Here is a 19,869-nt window from a genome sequence, read left to right as displayed (position 1 = left end):
TAATGCCTCTCCTATCCCTCATGGGGACACATATCCTTTAAAAACTTTACCTTAATAAATAATAATAATAATGGTATATTTATAGAACATAAACCACCTGTTAGGTACTCTGCTTTGGTAATTTAAACACATCGTCTCATTAAACACACCAGTCCCACAAGGTAGGAACAATTATTATCCCCTATTAAGGGTAAGTAAAGTGAAGTCTAGAGTAATTAATAACTTATAGTAGCTGGTAGGTGGAACAATCCAGATTCGAGTCCAAGTTTTGGACTCCAAACTCTGTTTCTAACCATTATACCATCCTACCTCCAAATACTTCCAGAGATTATATACACTCAGCAGCTTGCTGGGCAGCACACCCTGGAAGGGACAGTGTTGGTCTCAAAGGCAAATGTTTCCTTCTGTTTTAATTTCCTTGATAAGTCCAGATCTTTCTGACCAAAAAACACGTCTCTTTCCTTAACTCATTGTGGCTTTTTAAAAGCCTAACTATTGAAAAAGTTCTTTTCTATCACAAGAGAAGTAGTTTGTGACTTCCCTCTGGCATCCATTGAATGCGCTAGTCCCTCCTCTTCTCCCTCTCTCTTCTTTTCTCTTTTATTTCTCTGGGTGTGAGTGTTAAGTCCCTGTGGCATGCAAGCACACGCTATAATCCCTCTAGCACCCCTATGAACACATCTGTGATGATAAGTGGAGGATGGATGGTCCAACATTAATTGCCTAGTGAGGAGAAGTGGGTACAGCAGCTTTTCCGCTGGGCTCTTACTGTGGGTGGCACCTTGGGGAGGGCTGTCTTTAAGGATTACATTAGCAGTTGCATACTTCCCGCCCAGGCCGGGAGAACAGCTCCCACTAGAAAAGGAAAAGAAAAGCTGACTATGGTATTTCTTGGGAACTGGCCCGAGTGTGACTGCTTGTGAGAACATCCATTGGGCCAAAGGTCCTGGACTGTTTTACCTCTCACCTCCCAAGCGCGAGGGGGCCCCCGAGACACTTCACGCATCCTCCAGATGTCCCCCAGCGCCTGTAATCCCGGGATGCATCAGAGGCCTCGTCGAAGCCCGCAGTATACATTCCACCGCTGCAAATACGCGCTCCTGGCGCGCTCCCCGCTCTTCTCCGAAGTTAGTCCTGGTTCCTGTCAATACTCTTTACATACCTTTGCAGGGGCAGCTGTCAACTACTTGATAGATTTTTATGTGCTGGAGGAAGGGACTTTGCCCTCCAAAATGCCTTCCAGAAAACATGATGGAATTTCTCTAACAAGAAGCACAACTTTCAGTTTAGTTAAATTCCCAAATACAAATGCTAACTGAAATTCACACTAACATGTCATTGAGAACCACCCCACTCCAGCACCACGCAGGAAGGTCCCGGACTTCAGAGGTGGAGGTGAGGAAGGATGCTGGGTGGGGCTCACTCACCCACCACAGCATTAAGGGAGAGACCCAGGATACCGAGAATTAACTTGAGCTAACTTCTCATCTTGCCCCATGTGGACATCTGTTTCCATCTATTTCCTCCGCTTACCAGTGGCCCCAATGAATAAGGGGTAAGAATTCTCACTCCTGTCCTCCCTTCCGTGGACAGCTGTATAGAACAGTCCCCTTTCTTTAGTTTCCTAATGAAGATGTCTCAGCATCCATGCTTTTCACCTGCCCCTTCTAGACCTGAAAGAAGAGAGACAAACCAGAGCAACGTGTTCTAGATCCAGGGGAGAGGAGAGTGATCAGAATGGAGAGAGTCAAGAGAAATGAGGCTGGCTCTAGGCTACATGGAACACTTGGAGAGAAGGAAAATAGAACTGAATTGAGGAAGGAATGCTTTCATGAAGGAAGACTTAATGTTCCTGATGGCAACAAAACAGAAAATCCAGAGAAATATTCAACCCCTAATGAAAATGGCTCAGAAGCAACAAAAAATGTGAAATGAAAACACAACCATTTTTAAAACAGCACAACAATTCCAAGAATACTTTGTGCTTATCAGCTTTGCGCCAGCCTTCCTCATGTGGTGTCTCCTCTAATCTTGGCTGGATCTGATTTCTAATCTGGAGACCACTGTTTTGGGTCAGTGAATTAAAAAAAAATTAAAATTCTTTTTTTTTTTTTTTTAAGTTTTGGGCTGAAAGAGAGGAAGAGCTGGTCCCTTGGTTTCGCTCCAAGTCCCCAGTGGCTTCTCCGGTCAAAAAGCACACCCTCAGAATGTAAGGGAGCTATTGATTATGGATCCTGAGTTTGTCTTCTCTAACTTTTACAGATAGTTGGCGATACCTGGTGACTGTGCCTCTTTGGATGGGGTTTATGCCTAAGCCAGGAAGGACATAGGAAGGGAGGTGTTTGTTACTTGGCACAAGAAGAAGCTGTGTGGGGCAGTGAAGAATGGGCAGAGCTTCGGAGAGGAGGATTATGCATGGTTCTGACCTTGCTTGGTTCGGGTTTGAGGGATTTGAGGTGCTTCCCCCAAAGGGATGAGGAGCTCCAGCAAGGTTCTGGGAGACTTATTTCCCTCTAAGCCAATTAGATTTTCATTCCTAACTTTCATTTGCCCTGTGTTTTAAGACCCAGTTCAAGATAGCCTACCTCTGGAAAGCCTTCTCCAGAAACCTCAGCTCACGTGTGTTATGTGTGTTTTAATTTAAAGCCTTTTAAAAATTATAACATAAAACACAAATACAGAAAACCAAAAAAACAAACTCAGGGCTTAGTGGATTGTTAAGGCAAGCACCTACTTACCCATCACCCAGATAAAGAAAGAGCACCTTGTCAGCCATGTCAGAAGCCCTCCAAGGGCCCTGTACCGGACCTCCCTGCCCCTGAAAGTAACCATTATACCGACTTCTATAGAAATCACTTTCTTCTGTTTTTTTTTTAAGGTGGGGCGCTGGTTACTACCAAAGTGGCATCTCTAAACACTATAGTTGAGTTTTGTCCATTTTTAAAAACTTTGATATGTCTTTTAAATCTCTTTAAACCTACAGTTCTCCCTTCCAAACTTTTCTTTTCCCTACAAGTGATCTGTTGAAGAACCCAGGTCATTTGACCTGTAGAGTTTCCTGCGGTCTGTTTTAATTGCATACTCCTGATGCAGTTCAGCAGGTTCCTCTATCCTCTGTATTTCCTGCAAAATGGCAGCTGGATTTAGAGGCTTGGAACTCAAGGTCAATCACTTAGGCAAGATGATGGGTGAGCCATTAGGAAGCATATAATGACTAGTTGTCTCTCTCTGTTAAGCGTATATTGATGCTCAATGTCTAGATCCATCAATTTATTGTGAACTTCAGAATATTATAATTTTATTATTTTGTTTATTAGAATATTTCTATAAAAAGACACTTTTCCTCATCTGTTATTTGTTTAATCAGTGGTATAGTTCAGACAGGAAAAGCGAAGTAAATGCTCCATTCTTTTCTTTACCAGTTGTCAAAATAATGAATGTTTCCTATCATCCTACAAAGATGTCTTTTTATTTTAATTATCATGGACTTGTGTATCCATGTATTCATACGTGTATTCAACATATTGGATAGGTTTCAAGCAATTATAATAATTATCTTTATTTTCAGTTCATCCCATCTTTGGCCAGTGAGAGCCTCTTCCATTGGCACTAGAATCCTTTGATATGACCCTAGTAGTCTTTGATGGCTTCCTTAGTATTTGATATAACAAGATATTCTAGGCTCATCTTGTGCATTTTCTGCCCCAGACCTGGAATCTGCCATTTCTTCAAGAATCCCTTGTTTCTTTCAGTAGGCAATGGTATTTCAAAGCCACAACCCAGGTACAAAGTATGTTCATTACGACTGTGTTGATTTTTGTTTCTAGGCCTTTTCAGTGGATGGAACGAGGAAATATCCATATATTTTTAAAGATAAAACACCTCATGAGTGCATTTTGATACTTTCAGTTCAAATTTGGTACTATAGGTTTTTTTACAAGCACGACAGTCTCAGAACAACAATACTAGTACTAATGCCACCAATATGATTACTGAGTTACATTTTTTAATTTTTTCTCTGCAATTGCTTCCATTTTTATATGAGTGTTTTATTTTTTAATTTTTTAAATAGATTTTATTTTCTAGAGCAGTTTTAAGTTCACAGCAAAATTGAGCAGAGGTACAGGGATTTCCCGCTAACCTTCTGCCCGCACTTACACACAGACTTTCCCACTACCTATGTTCTCTACCAGAGTGGTACAGTTGTTACAATTGGTGAATGTACATGGACATATCATTATCACTCGAAGTTCATAGTCTACATTAGAGTTTATTCTTGGTTATGTATACTGTATGGATGTGGACAAATGCATAATGACATGTATTCCCCGTTATAATATGATACTGAGTAGTTTCATTGTGCTAAAAATCCTCTGTGTTCTGCCTATTCATTCCTCTTCCCCCTCCCCCTGATCTTTTTACTGCCTTCAAAGTTTTGTCTTTTCCAGAATCTATATGGTTGCAATCATATATCATGTAGCCTTTTTGGATTGACTTCTTTAACTTAGCAATGTGCATTTGTTTTCTCCAAGTCTTTTCATGGCTTGGTGGCTCATTTCTTTTTAGCTCTGAATAATATTCCATTGTCTAGATGTACCACGGTTTATTTATCCATTCTCTTACTGAAGGACATCTTAACTACTTCCAAGTTTTGTCAGTTATGAATAAAGCTGCTATAAACATCTGTATATAGGTTGTTTATGTGGACATAAGTTTTCAGCTCCTTTTGGTAAATACCAAGAATCATGATTGCTGGATCATATGGTAGGAGTATGGTTAGTTTTGTAAGGAACTGCTAACCTGTCTTCCAAAATGGTTGTGTCATTTTACATTCCTAGCAGCAGTGAATGAGAGTTCCTGTTGCTCCACATCCTTATCAGCATTTGATGTTGTAAGTGCTTTGGATTTTGGCCATTCTGGTAGGTGTATAGTGGTATCTTATATGTTGTTTTAACTTCCAGTTTCCTAATGACATACCATGTTGAGCAAATTTTCATGTGCTTATTTGCCATTTGTATATCTTCCTTCGGTTAGATGTCTGTTCAGGTCTTTCGCCCATTTTCTAACCTCATTGTATTTTACCTACTTTTGAGTGTGCCATACTTAGAATTAGGGTGACAGGCAGGTGGGTCATTCAGCATGAGCCTCAGATGTATCCACTATGGATTTCTGATGTTTGATGTATTGGTAGAACAGATACGTAGAAGGCTATTTGCATGAAATGTTTCCTGGAGGTGAATCCATCAGGGGCAGTTCTGAAGACAGTAAAATGTATATTACTCCTATGTCTGATTACTATAGATGTGGTTGGCTATAGGTAAACACTAAAAGAATGATTTCACTAAAAACTATGTCCAGTAGTAAGAATAGGCTAGGTAATGATGCATGTTGCAGAAACAATCAAGTGTGGAATCCCAGTGGCTTGATAGCACAATAGTTTACTTATTTCTCATTCCACATGTTCAGTGCAAGTTGGTGGGGGCTTCATTACCTCAGTCATTGGGAACCCAGATTGATAGAGGCTCTATCATTTTAAGTTTGTACAGTCAAGAACACATGACCTTCTTTGTTAGAGGGGCAGACTCCTGGAGGGTTTCCATGTTGGCTTTGCTACATTCAGACCTGGAAATGACACACACCCTTTCTATTCATAGTCCACTGACCAGCACTAGTCACATGGCTGCCTAACTGCAAGAGGGCTGGAAAATGTGGGAAATCAGCTGGAATGCTTGGTGAATTCCACTATTTCTGCCATACTCTGTTAGCCATTGTGGACTCAATGGGGGTGATGGAAATGCCCACTTGAGACTTGGAGACAGAGTCCAGCAGGAAATGGTGGTACCCAGTGGGATTAGAAGGGATGCTCAGCAGGAGACTTCAGGGAATAGAGGGAAACGAGGACATCTAGTTCCTATCCAAGGCTCACACACTTATTACAAGCTCCATAATTGTTTTATTGCTTCACATAAAAGCTGCAATTACCAATTCTTTTAATTTGCATAGTACAAAAATGAGAGGAAGCTGCTACCAGAAAATGTGATAGTTTTCAAACCTGAGCTGTGAAATAAGCCATAGGAATAGGAACAACTTGGTAACTCGCCATGGTCCTTAAAGTACTTGCACTCTCAAGCCCCAGGAATTTATTTTTTCCATTTTTAAAATTGTGCTAAAACACACATAATATAAAATTCATCATCATAACTATTTTTAGGTATATAGTTAAGTGGTATTAAATACTTTCATAACGTTGTGCAACCATAACCACCATGTAACTCCAGAAGTCTTTCATCTTGTAAAACTGAAACTCCATACCCATTAAACAATACCTCCCCATACCTCTCTCGCCCCAAGTCCCTGGCAACCACCATTCTTCTTCCTGATCTCTCTGATTTTGACTACACTATGCTCAGTACCTCATATAAATGGAATCATAAAGTATTTGTCTTTTTTTGTTACTGGCTTATTTCACTTAGCATAATGTCCTCAAGGTTCATCCATGTAGGATATGTAGATTTTTCTTTCCTTTTAAGGTTGAACAATATTCCATTGTACATTTATACCACATTTTGCTTACCCATTCATCTGTTAATGGATACTTGGGTTGCTTCCATGTTTTAGCTATTGTGAATAATGCTGCTATGAACATGAGTATACATATATCACTTTGAGACCCTGCTTTCAATACTTTTGGGCATATACTCCAAAGAGGAATTGCTGGATCATATGGAAATTCCATTTTTAAATTTTTGAGGAAATGCCATACTGTTTTCCACAGAGGCTGCATCATTTTACATTACCAGTAGTGCACAAGAGTTCGAATTTGCCCACATTCTCACCAACACCTATTTTCTGTTTTTATTTTATTTTTTAATAGTAGCCATCCTAATGGGTGTGAGGTGGCATCTCATTTTAGTTTTGATTTGCATTTCCCTAAATATTAGTGACGTTGAACATCTTTTTGTGTGCTTATTGTCCATTTATTTATTTTCTCTAGAGAAATATCTACTCAAGTCTTTGCTCATTTTTAAATCAAGTTGTTTATTTTCATGTTGCTGAATTTAGGAGCTTTCTATATATTCTGAATATTAATCCCTTATCAGATAAGTGATTTATAAATATTTTCTTCCATTCTGTGGGTTACCTTTTTACTCTTGATATCATTTAGTGATGCACAAAGAGTTAAAAATTTTACAAAGTCTGATTTGTCTATTTTTTCCTTGGCTGCTTGTGCCTTTCAAGTCATATTCAAGAAATCATTGTCAAATCCAATGTCGTGAAGTTTTTGTCCTATTTTTTTTCTAAGGATTTTATAGTTTTAGCTCTTATAATATGTCTTTGATCCACTTTGGGTTAATTTTTGTATATGGTCTTAGCTAAGGATCTAATTTCATTTTTTTGCATGTAGATATCTAGTTTTCCCAAGATCATTTGTTGAAAAGACTGTCCTTTCCTCATTGAATGATGTTTGTTACCCTGTCAAAAATCATTTGGCCATATATGCAAGGGTTTATTTCTGGGCTCCCTTCTATCCATTGTTGTATATGTCTGTTTTTATGCCAGTACCACATTGTTTTGATTACTGTAGCTTGGAAGTAAGTTTTAAAATTAGGAAGCATGGGTCCTTCAGTTTCGTTATTCCTTTTCAAGATTGTTCTGGTATTCTTGGTCCCCTGAGATTCCAAATGAATTTTAGGATGAGTTTTTCTCTTTTTGCAAAAGAATATCTTTGGGATTTTGATAGGGATTGCATTGAATCTGTATCTTGCTTCGGGTCATATTGACATTTGAACAATATAAAGTCTTTCAAGGTATGAACGTGGGATATGTTTCCATTTATTTACGTCTTTTAAAATTTCTTTCAGCAATGCTTTGTCATTGTACAACCCTTTTACCTCCTTGGTTTAGGCAATTCCTAAGTATTTTGTCCTTTTTTATGCTACTGTGAATAGAATTGTTTTTGTAATTTCTTTTTCAGATTGTTTATTCTTCATGTATAGAAATGCAGCTGATTTTTATGAGTTGACTTTGCTCCTGCTACTTTATTGAATTAATTTATTAGTTCTAGCAGTTTTTGTGTGTGTGTGTTGTGTGAAAGCTTTAGAGCTTTCTACATGTAAGATCACATTATCTGCAAATGGAGATAATTTTACTGCTTCCTTTCTGGTTTGGATGCCTTTTATTTCTTTTTCTTCCTAATTGTTCTTGCTAGAACTTTCAATACTATGTTGAATAAAAGTGGTGAAAGCAGGCGTCTTTGCCTTGTTCTTGATTTTAGAGGAAATGCTTTCAGTGTTTTACCATTGAGTGTGATGTTTACTGTGGATTTTTCATATGTGGCTTTTATTATGATAAGGTAGTTTTCATGTATTCCTATGTTTTGAGTGTTTTTTTTATCATGAAAGGGTGCTGAATTTTGTCAGATGCTTTGGATGCATCAGTTGAGATGATCATGTGATTTTTCCCCCCTGCATTCTGTTGATGTGGTATATTCCATTAATCAGTTTATGTATGTTGAATCATCCTTGTATTCCAGGAACAAATCCCATTTGGTCATGGTGTATAATCCTTTAACATGCTGATGAATTCAGTTGCTGATACTTTGTGGAGAATTTTTGCATCATTGTTGGTAAGAGATACTGGTGTGTAGTTTTCTTTTCTTGTAGTGTCTTTGTCTGGCTTTGGTATCAGGGTAATGCTGGCTTCACAGAATGAGTTGAAAAGTGTCCACTTATCTTAAAGTTTTTGGAGAAGTTTGAGAGAGATTGATGTTAGTTCTTTAAATATTTGGCCAAATTCATCAGTGAAGACATCAGGTCCAGGGCTTTTCTTTCCTGGGAGAATTTTGATTACTAATTCAAAATCCTTATTAGGAATAGGTCTATTAAGGTTTTCTGTTTCTTCCTGATTTAGTCTTGATAGGTTTTATGTTTCTAGGAATTCATCCATTTCATCTGGGTTATCCAATTTGTTGGTATATAATTGATCATAGTATTTTTTTTTAGCATCTTTATTGGGGTATAATTGCTTTACAATGGTGTGTTAGTTTCTGCTTTACAACAAAGTGAATCAGTTATACATATACATATGTTCCCATATGTCCTCCCTCCTGCGTTTCCCTCCCTCCCACCCTCCCTATCCCACCCCTCCAGGCTGTCACAAAGCACCGAGCCAATATCCCTGTGCCACGCAGCTGCTTCCCACTAGCTATCTACCTTATTACGTTTGTTAGTGTGTATATGTCCATGACTCTCTCTCGCCCTGTCACAGCTCACCCTTCCCCCTCCCTATAACCTCAAGTCCATTCTCTAGTAGGTGTGCGTCTTTATTCCTGCCTTACCCCTAGGCCCTTCATGACATTTTTTTTCTTAAATTCCATATATATGTGTTAGCATACGGTATTTGTCTTTTTCTTTCTGACTTACTTCACTCTGTATGACAGACTCCAGGTCTATCCACCTCATTACAAATAGCTCAATTTCGTTTCTTTTTATGGCTGAATAATATTCCATTGTATATATGTGCCACATCTTCCTTATCCATTCATCCGATGATGGGCACTTAGGTTGTTTCCATCTCCGGGCTATTGTAAATAGAGCTGCAATGAACATTTTGGTACATGACTCTTTGAATTTTGGTTTTCTCAGGGTATATGCCCAGTAGTGGGATTGCTGGGTCATATGGTAGTTCTATTTGTAGTTTTTTAAGGAACCTCCATACTGTTCTCCATAGTGGCTGAACCAATTCACATTCCCACCAGCAGTGCAAGAGTGTTCCCTTTTCTCCACACCCTCTCCAGCATTTATTGTTTCTAGATTTTTTTATGATGGCCATTCTGACTGGTGTGAGATGATATCTCATTGTAGTTTTGATTTCTCTAATGATTAACGATGTTGAGCATTCTTTCATGTGTTTGTTGGCAGTCTGTATATCTTCTTTGGAGAAATGTCTATTTAGGTCTTCTGCCCATTTTTGGATTGGGTTGTTTGTTTTTTTGTTATTGAGCTGCATGAGCTGCTTATAAATTTTGGAGATTAATCCTTGATCATAGTATTCTTGTACAATCTTTTTTATTTCTGTAGAATTGGTGGTAGTCTTCCCACTTTCATTTCTGATTTTAGCAATAGGAATATTTCCTCTTTTTTTTTTCTTAGTCCATCTAGGTAAAGTTTTATCAATTGTGTTGATCTTTTCAAAGAACCAGTTTTGGTTTCATTGTTTTTCTCTATTATTTTTCTGTTCTCTGTTTTGTTGATCTCTGCTCTAGTCTCTATTAGTTCCTTCCTTCTGCTAGCTTTGGGTTTAGTTTGTTCTTTTATTAGTTTTTTAAGTTGTAAAGTGCCGTTGTTGATTTGAGATCTCTTTTGTTTTTTAATGTAAGCATTTATAACTATAAATTTCCCCTTAGTACTGCTTTTTCTATGTCACATAAATTTTGGTATGTTGTGTTTTCATTTTCATTCATCTCTAAGATTTTCTAAGTTCCTTGTGTTTTTTTCTTTGATTCACTGGTTATTTAAGAGTGTGCTATTTAGTTTCCAAAGGTTTACACATTTTCTAGTTTTACTTCTGTTATTGATTTCTAACTTCATCTTGTTGTGGTCAGAGAAGATACTTTGTTTGACATCTATCTTTTAAAATCTATTGAGGCTTATTTGCGGCCTAACATATGGTCTATCCTGGCAAATGCCCCATGTACACTTGAGAAGAATGTGTATGCTATTGTTTTGAGTAGAATGTTCTGTATATATCTATTACATTTAGTTGGTTAACTGTTAAGTCCTCTATTTCCTTATTTACCTTCTGTCTGGTTGTTCTATTCATTATTGATAACGGGGTATTGAAATATACAGCTGTTATTGTAAAACTATGTAATTCTCCCTTCAGTTCTGTCAGTTTTGCTTCCTATATTTTTATGGTCATTAGGTGCATACCTGTTCACAATTATTATATCTTCTTGCTTTGTTGAACCCTTTATTAATATATAATGCACTATTGTGTCTCTTGTAACTTTAAAAACAATTTAAAGTCTATTTTGTCTGATATTAGTATAGCCACCTCTGTTCTCTTTTGGTTACTATTTGCATGAAACATCTTTTTCCATCTATTCACTTTCAATCTCTTTGTGGCTTTGGATCTAACGTGAGTCTCTTGTAGGCAGCATAAAGTTGGATCATATTTTTAAATCCATTCTGCCAACCTCTGTCTTTTTGTTAGAGAGTTTAATCTATTTACATTTAAGTAATTACTGATAAGGATGTACTTACTTCTGTCATTTTAGTATTTATTCTAAATATGCCTTATAGCTTTTTTGTCCCTCATTTCCTGCATTACTGTCTTCTTTTATGTTTAATTGACTTTTTATAGTGAGACTTTTTTTTAATACAAATGAATTTATTTACAAAATAGAAACAGACTCACAGACATAGAAAACAAACTTATGGTTACCAAAGGGGAAGGAGGAAGGGGGGGATAAATTAGTAGTATGGGATTAACACATACACACTACTATATATAAAACAGATAAACAACAAGGATTTACTGTATAACACAGGGAACCATATTCAATATCTTGAAATAACCTATAATGGAAAAGACTCTGAAAAAAATATAACTGAATCACTGGGCTGTACACCTGAAACCAACACAATATTGTAAATCAACTACACCTCAAAAAGATAGTTTGGGTTCCAATTCTTGTTTCATTCTTTGCTAAATGTATGTAATTATCATTTAAACTTTCTAAGCTACAGTTGTTAAAAAAATCTGTGAAGTGAGGATGAAATACCACTAATTTCAAAAAATAGTTTTGATGGGGACTTCTCTGGTGGTCCAGTGGTTAAGACTCCACACTTCCAATGCAGGGGGTGTGGATTTGATCCCTGGTTGGGGAACTAACATCCCACATACCACGCAGTACGACCAAAGAACTTTTAAAAGTACATAAAAAATAGCTTTGATGATTTAATGAAATTATATAGGTAATGTGATAGCTTCTGACACAATATAATTAATAACCTTAGTAAAGGTATAATCATTATTATTTGTTCAATACTATTATGATAGAAGTATAATCCCAATGAAGAACAAATGGCTTAAAAAAATATCCCTAGATAGATTTTTACATTCTTCTATGGATCCACAGTATATAGTGAGATATTTAAGTGTCTTCCTCATTTGCTTTTGTGTATATTCTATAGGTATTTTCTTTGTGATTATCCTGGGAATAACATTTAACATCCTAAACTTATAACAATATAATTTGAATTTATACTGGCTTAATTTCAATAACATACAAAATCTCTACTCCTTTAACATCTCTCTGTCTCCATCCCTTTCAGTTGTTGTTGATATCACAAAATCACATTGTTATACATTGCCCCAAAATATAAACCAATAATTATTTTAAGTGTATTAGTTTCTTAAATTATGTAAAAAACAAAGTGTGTAGTTACAAACTAATATTTACAATTATACTAGCTTTTGGACTAATTATTGTTTTTTTAAAAATGTAATACTCTTGTAAGTCATATTTAGAAAAAAAAGTGGGGTTATAAATGATTGTTACAATAATATTAACTTTTATAATTGTCCATCTGTTTACCTTTATTAAGATATTTATTTCTTTATATGGCTTTGTCTAGTGTCCTTTCATTTCACCTTGCAATTTTCCCTTGAGCATTTCTTTCAGGGCAAGTCTAGTAGTCACAACATCCCTCAGCTTTGTTTATCTGGGGATGTCTTAGTTTCTCCTTTACTTTTAAACGACAGTTTTCTGGATATAGGATTTTTTTTTTTTTTTTGCGGTATGTGGGCCTCTCACTGTTGTGGCCTCTCCCGTTGCGGAGCACAGGCTCCAGATGCGCAGGCTCAGCGTCCATGGCTCACAGGCCTAGACGCTCTGCAGCATGTGGGATCTTCCCGGACTGGGGCACGAACCCGTGTCCCCTGCATCGGCAGGCGGACTCTCAACCACTGTGCCACCAGGGAAGCCCTGGATATAGGATTTTTAATTGACGGGTTTTTTTTTTTTCTGTTTTGGAGCTCTCTGGCCTTCAAAGTTTCTGAGAGAAATCTGTTGATAATCTTATTGAGGCTGTCTTGCATAGGAAGTGTCACTTCTCTCTTGCTGATTTCAAGAGTCTTTCTTTGTCTTTTAAAAGTTTTATTCTAAAGTGTCTCTGTGTGAGTCTCTTAGAGTTCACCTTCCTTGGAGTTTGTTGAGTTTCTTTGATGTTTATATTAATGTCTCTCATCAAATTTAGGAAGTTTTCAGCCATTATTTCTTCAAATATCCTCCCTGACCGCTGCTGTCTCTCTTCACCTTCTGGGCTTCTCACAATGCATATGTTGTTCATTTGGTGTTGTCCCACAAGCTTCTTAGGCTCTGTTAATTTTTTAAAATCTTTTTTCTTTCTGTTCCTCAGACTTAATCATTTCCATTGTCCAGTCTTTAAGTCCATTGATTCTTTCTTCCACATGCTCAAATATGTTTTTGAATCCCTCTAGTGAATTTTTAATTTCAGTTACTATACTTTTTAGGTCCAGAATTACTTTCTGGTTTCTTTTTTATGTTTTCTATCTCTTTATTGATATTTCTATTTTGTTGATACACCATTTCTTGACTTCCTCCACATATTCCTTTAGGTCTCTGATTTTTCTTTAATACAGTTGTTTTAAAGTCTTTGTTAGTAGATCAGGTCTTTTTCAGGGACTGTTTCTGTTGATTTATTAAATTTCCCTTTGAATGGGCCATACTTTCCCATTTTTTGTATGCCTTGTGATTTTTTTATGTGTTGAAAACTAAACATTTAAATCTAATAATGTGGTTACTCTGGAGATCAGATTCTCATTCCCTAGAGTTTGCCTTTTTTGCTGTAGTTTTTGTTTATTGTTTTTGATTTTTAAATTGTTGTACACTTTCTTTGTGCCAAGGATAATCCTGAGGTGTAAACTTAGGGTCTTCTCAGGTTTTTTCTGAGCCTGCACCTTTCCCTGGGTGTGCATGGTCATTTTCTGATTTTTCTATATATGCAGTTGCTTTTGAATAACCTAGTCTTTAATGTCTGGCAACCAAAAGGGGAAAAAGAAAAAAATGAAGAGAAGAAATAAAAGAGCACTAGCCCTTTAAATCTGCTGGAAGTCACTTCAGCCAGTGGGGAGGGACTAGTCACAAAGAGGGGAAGGAAGTACAAAATGGCTGCCCATTTCTTTGTCTACATCTCAATGATTATAAGCAGCTAACAGAGACCAGAGCACAGATCCATGATATTTCAAGGAGAGGGTTCTTATTGCCCACCCTGACTTGTGCAAACTGTGTGCAGAGAAACACATGCACAGTTGCCTGACACGGGGCTAAGGGTGCAGGATGGATAGTTGCGACTGTTTGAAAAGCTGAAATTGACCGAAATTAACCACAATTTACCATCCAAACCTTCCCCTGGAAGTTGCAATCCTCAATAGACTCCAAAGTTCCAAAGTGGTTATATCAGACAGGTTCTGTCAGTGCAATTATTGTCTAGGTCAGGAGACAGGTTCCTGATGCTTCCTACTCCACCATCTTCTTAGAATCCTTTTCCAAGCCTCAAGATTTTGCACTTGGAGAAAATCATATGTTGTATCAATAAGAGGGTGAAACAAGCAAGATGGAAAATTGTATGTGCAGTACAAACACATCTATGTTAAACAACTGCAATAGAAGCTCAATACAGAAAAAAAATGGAAAGAAAATAAACCAAATGTAAATGCAGTAGTCATCTTTGGTTGGTGGCCTTAAGAGAAATTTCTTCTTATTCTACTTTTCTGTATTTCCATATTTTCTATGTTGAAAATGAAAATAGAATGAATTTACATGGTAAATAAAGTACATAAATTCTATGCTATAAAACTGTTCCTGGGGTATGTAGCTCATTTAAAGCATGTGCAATAGACTTCCTGTGCTGAGAAAGCCACACTGTCATTAACTCTGGGCTGGCAAAGAGTAGGTGCTCAATAAATATTTGTTGACTGAATGATTGTGTGTGTGTGTGTGTGTGTGTGTGTGTGTGTGTGTATGTATGACTTGGCTCACAAATAACGAAACACCTAGTACAGGTGAAGATTTTTTAATGGAGTGTTACTGAAAATGAAAAGCCCGGATTCTCCACTCTTGGCCCAGCGTCAGTTGTTACTGGCCTCAGTGCATCCTTACAGAAGGAAAGTATACACTGGGGAGAGATGGTTGCCTCTTTTAGTAAGCAGCAAGAACCCTGTGTACTGTCACTTTGTCCTCCTGATACCCAGGAATAGCCCTGGCTAGAGAAGTTCCTGTCATTATGGACTTTCCAGGATGGGAACTGGGAAAAAAATTGCCAGACAAATTTACTTTCTAAAAATCTCACCAGACAAGTTAAATGATTGAAAAAGGTCATCTGGCAATGTCTTGGCTGGGCCAAGAAAATAACTCAACATCTTATATTCCTTTTAATAGAGATTAGCAATTTTGGTGTGTTCTTTTACTTTGTTTTTTGGAAGATGGGAGTGGGAAGTGTTTTTAGGAGGAAGGAAAGAGTCATGGCCATTTGTCCACTTAATTTGGAAAGTCTGAAAAATTGGGATGGTAAAATGTTAAAAGAGAAGTAGCTGAATTATCTGTCTTGAGACATCTAACTGGTACCTATTATGGAAATGGGAAACAGAAACCAAGAGTAATTGCTGGGCTTGCAGAGGGTGCAATTTTCCAATATTAGTAAGGTATTGGATTTTCTGAGTTACTGTACTTATTTGGTGCTGTGACTTTAAAAGGCTTTAGTAAGTTTCAGAGCAAAGACTGTTTCATAAAGTTTTAATCATTTCTCATCTACCCTAATATCTTTTCTGATGACCAGGCCAGTATCCTTTTAAAAGAGAAGGGAAAATATTGAAAACACATTCTCAGGAAGGCCTCATCTCAGTCTTGCCAACATCTGAGTCCCTTCAGGATGTAAAATGTGGTTCAAAAACTGTCAGCAAACACTTGTGTCTCATGTCTATAACGTAGGTTCCTTGAGAGCAAGGAACTTGCCCGTCTTATTCCCTGCGTCCCAACACCTAGAACGGTGCCGGCACACAGGGGATTCCCAATGCTTATTTGTTGACTGAATATCATTTGTTCTCTGCCATACTCATGGTTCTGAGAATCTAAGAGCTGAAGCCCAAGTCCCCACCATAATAAGGAAAACAGATGGTGACTGTCATTGTTTCCTAAAACCAGCAATCTGGCCTCCAGGTGACATGCTTTATTGTGATGGGATGTGACAAAGATGGAGTCTTGAGTGGGCCAGGTCAGTAGCAAGAGAGTATGGAGGCCATTGGCTTTGTCTGAGGAGATCCCCAGAGTGGCATTTGGGATGGGTATCAGGGTGTGAATGAGTCGTCTCTCATAGCTATGGCAGGGAAGTATCAGAGATTCTCATTCGACTGGCACAAACAAGTCAGAAACCAGAGCAGCCAGTTAAATATGGAAGACAAGAACTGGAAATCAGAAATTTGGTGGTTCAGATGAATTTCAGAGACTGTTTTTAATGGAATAGTCCTGTGCATTCAGGATGCCAGTGCGGGGAAAATTTACCGGCACCATGTGGCTTCTGTGCCCGTGCTAGCCAGAATGAGCATCTGTGTTACTCTTCAGGACGGAATAGTCCTCCTGTCCTTTCCATTTGCAGATTTTCTCCAGGCATATAGAACTTAATGCCTGGGAAAAAGAAATACTTCTCTACCTTGGGGAGAATAGACTCCCAGTAGGAAATGCTATTCCTCATCCACACCTGGGATTCAGACCTTTCAGAATTATCTGAACACTAGCCTTTGGAAGGAGTTCACTCTACTCTTGCCTTTGGTAACAAGGACCTTTAGAGATCTTGTTTACAGGAAAGATAAGGAAGTGTTCCCCTGCCCTAAAGCCTTAATCCTTGTCCAAGTCCTTGTGCTGACTTCTTCCAGTAACTCTTGTTGGACAAAATATGGTGCCTGGCAAAGAACTCCTGGAAACCAAAGCATCCTTAAAGTTTGCCAAAACTAATGTGTGAGATTCAGGGACCCTGGAGTGGTTCAAAACAGATGCCTGGTACCTTGGGTACCTTCAGACCACATGGAAGCAGAGCCATAAGCAGACTGCTATCTTAGGCACCCAGAGCCAGTGAGCTAGTGCTCCTACATGCATGGCCCTAGGCATGCGTCCTCCCATGTGAATATTTACCTGTCCCACTCTTATGCTTAGACTCAAGAACTCCCTCCTACCACTCTGGTTGCTCAAGATTTGTTCTCATGGGTATACTGCAAAGCCAGCAAGGCCCTTAACTCTCACTTCAAGGGCACTTTTTATTTCAGTTGATCTGTTGGCCCAATTGTCAGTTTGGGAACCATGGCTGGGCTGACTGTACCAGCATCATCTGGGAAGATTTTAACAATTACATATTCCTGGATTCTTCCTCAGAGGTTATAATTCTGTATGTATAAGGCGGAAGCCCTGGAATGTGTATTTTTAGAAAAGACTGATGTGAAACCAGTTTGGAACCAAGTGGTCTCTTGCCCCTCCTTTGGCTCATGGGTATTTGCCTGGGGAAAGTTAGAGTCAGGTGCCTTCAGCTCTGTTACCATGTTGGTGAGGCACTGGGAGCCTCAAAATCCTACTATCAAAATTTGCTAAGAACTTTAAGTGGGCCAAAGTCATCCTTAGGCAATCTCAATTTATCCTACCCCCCAACTCTGCCCCGACAGTATCCTCTTCCTGTTCAGCTTTTCAAGAGAAGCTCCAAGGAGATGCCCTCTCAACCCCATCTAACTGGTCTCAAGAAGAGAGATCAGTTTTGTTGAGAAAGACAGGTTTTGATTCCTTTATTCCTCCCATCAAAATCTCCCCTTCCTGCCCTATCCTTCTTCTCAGGATCTTGGCCCAGTTTTACTTCCTTCTTGTGACTTCGGTTCGTGCCAGTACTCCCTTTGACAGGCAAAGTGCTGGGGAATGTGAGTCTAAAATTTTAAAACCATGGCTTTCACAGTAAGAAATGGATTTTATATTGTGATTCATTACAAACATACATACCTAAAAAGAAGTCTCACGCAGCATTGTGAACTCTTACTACATGTGATACACTCCATTCTCTAATCTATACTATTCTGTTTAATTTTAAAAAGTAGACTGCTTAGATCTACAGAATTATTTTTATGGTCCACTAAGGGGGCTCAAGCCATTTTTGAAAAACACTGCTATAAGGATTCTCAGACAGACCTATATCTTAAATATGGGTGTGAAGAGAGTGAACAACAGAGAATTCAAGCTAATAACAGATTGTCAGCCTAGTTATTTGCTCTTAAAGACATGGGTCAATTGTGTGGATTCAATACGTAGTAGTTATAGCTTATAGGTAATGCCTGATGCAACATATCTGGAAACTGCTGGCATGCTAAGCTTGGCTAGGATCTATGGCTGAATATTCTGAGTGGGATCTGTTATTGAAAAGACTGTAAAGGAAAAAGCATATGCCAGCCTGTGGGGCACGAGCCATCAAAGCACTTAATTTTCAACAACAGGAGACTGAGGAATCGTTGTTAAGAATCTATATTGATTTCAAAAGGCATTCCATATTCTTATATCCTTTTAAAAACAGTTTGAATGTAACTAACAATAAAGGCTACTGTTTAAGATCACAGACTCAGGAGCCAGATAAACCCTGATTTGGTTCCCAGCTCTGCAACTTAGTAGCTGTGTGCCCTTGGGTAAGTTACTTAACCTCTCTGAGTTGCAGTAAAATGGGGAGAAAAGTAAAATTTACTTACCAATAGGGATATTATGAGGATCAAATGAAGAAGCATAAAGTGTTAGGGAGGGTGCATTACACAGCAACAATCATAGCCTGACAGTAATTACTTGCATTATGTCAAATGCCAGATTTAGGTTCAGACAGTGGATTTGTTTTTACCTCAGTTAGAATGTGTGGACGTCAGCTTGAGAATGTGCAGACAGGGATTTTATCTAAGCTGTCAGTATTGTGCCACAGTATTCTCGGGCCACTGGTTAGACAGAACAAAGAATGGCCAGCAAGACTGGTCAGGTTTCTCCATGCTCAGTCTGTCAATCCTGGGCTCAAAGATATGGTGCAGCCTTGCTAAGTTCCTGGTGAAGCCTCTCCAGCCAGGTCCTCAACTAAGACCTATTTATATTACAGTCACCTATTTATATCATAGGAGTTAAACTCTGCTCTCCCTTTGGTGGAGCTGAATCAAGCTGTATTGAGGTGAGATCTAAGTTATACAAAACCTTGAGGGCAGACTGGCTGCTTCAGTATCTCCACATTAATTAATGAATGAGGACGTTTCCTCCATGGGAACTTGAGCAGAATTCTACTCAACAAACATTTTGGGGGCACCAATAATAATTATTATAGTAATCATATTAGTTAACACATCTACAGCGTTTAGTATGTGTTCTAGAAATCTTTACATATATTATCTCATTTATTTATCATAGCAACCCACAGGATAGGTACTATTATTATCTCCATTTTGAAGATGAGGAAACTAAGGCACAGAGAAGTAAAGTAATTTTCCCAAGGTCACACAGCAAGTAAACTAAAGCACAGAGCCAGATTCTGTGAGAGCATAAAGCAGTGGCATGTGGACCCATGCTTTTCACTTTTTCTTGTGAAGGTTGTGGTGGGTGGATGGTGGGGAGTAGCATCTCTGAAATACTCATCAGAGTCATAAAAAATAGGAAGCGGTGATTCTTTGGCCTTTGCAATTGCAAGATAATCGTACAACAGACTCTGAGCACACCACACTAGCAAGCAAGTGTCCCGAAGAAATAACACCCCTTGACTTAGATATGTCCGGAGAAGGAGAAGTGTTAGACAGGAG

This window comes from Lagenorhynchus albirostris, chromosome 2 (genome assembly GCF_949774975.1).
Source record: "Lagenorhynchus albirostris chromosome 2, mLagAlb1.1, whole genome shotgun sequence".
In the NCBI taxonomy this organism is placed as follows: Eukaryota; Metazoa; Chordata; class Mammalia; order Artiodactyla; family Delphinidae; genus Lagenorhynchus; species Lagenorhynchus albirostris.
Note: the sequence above shows the minus strand (reverse complement) of the source record.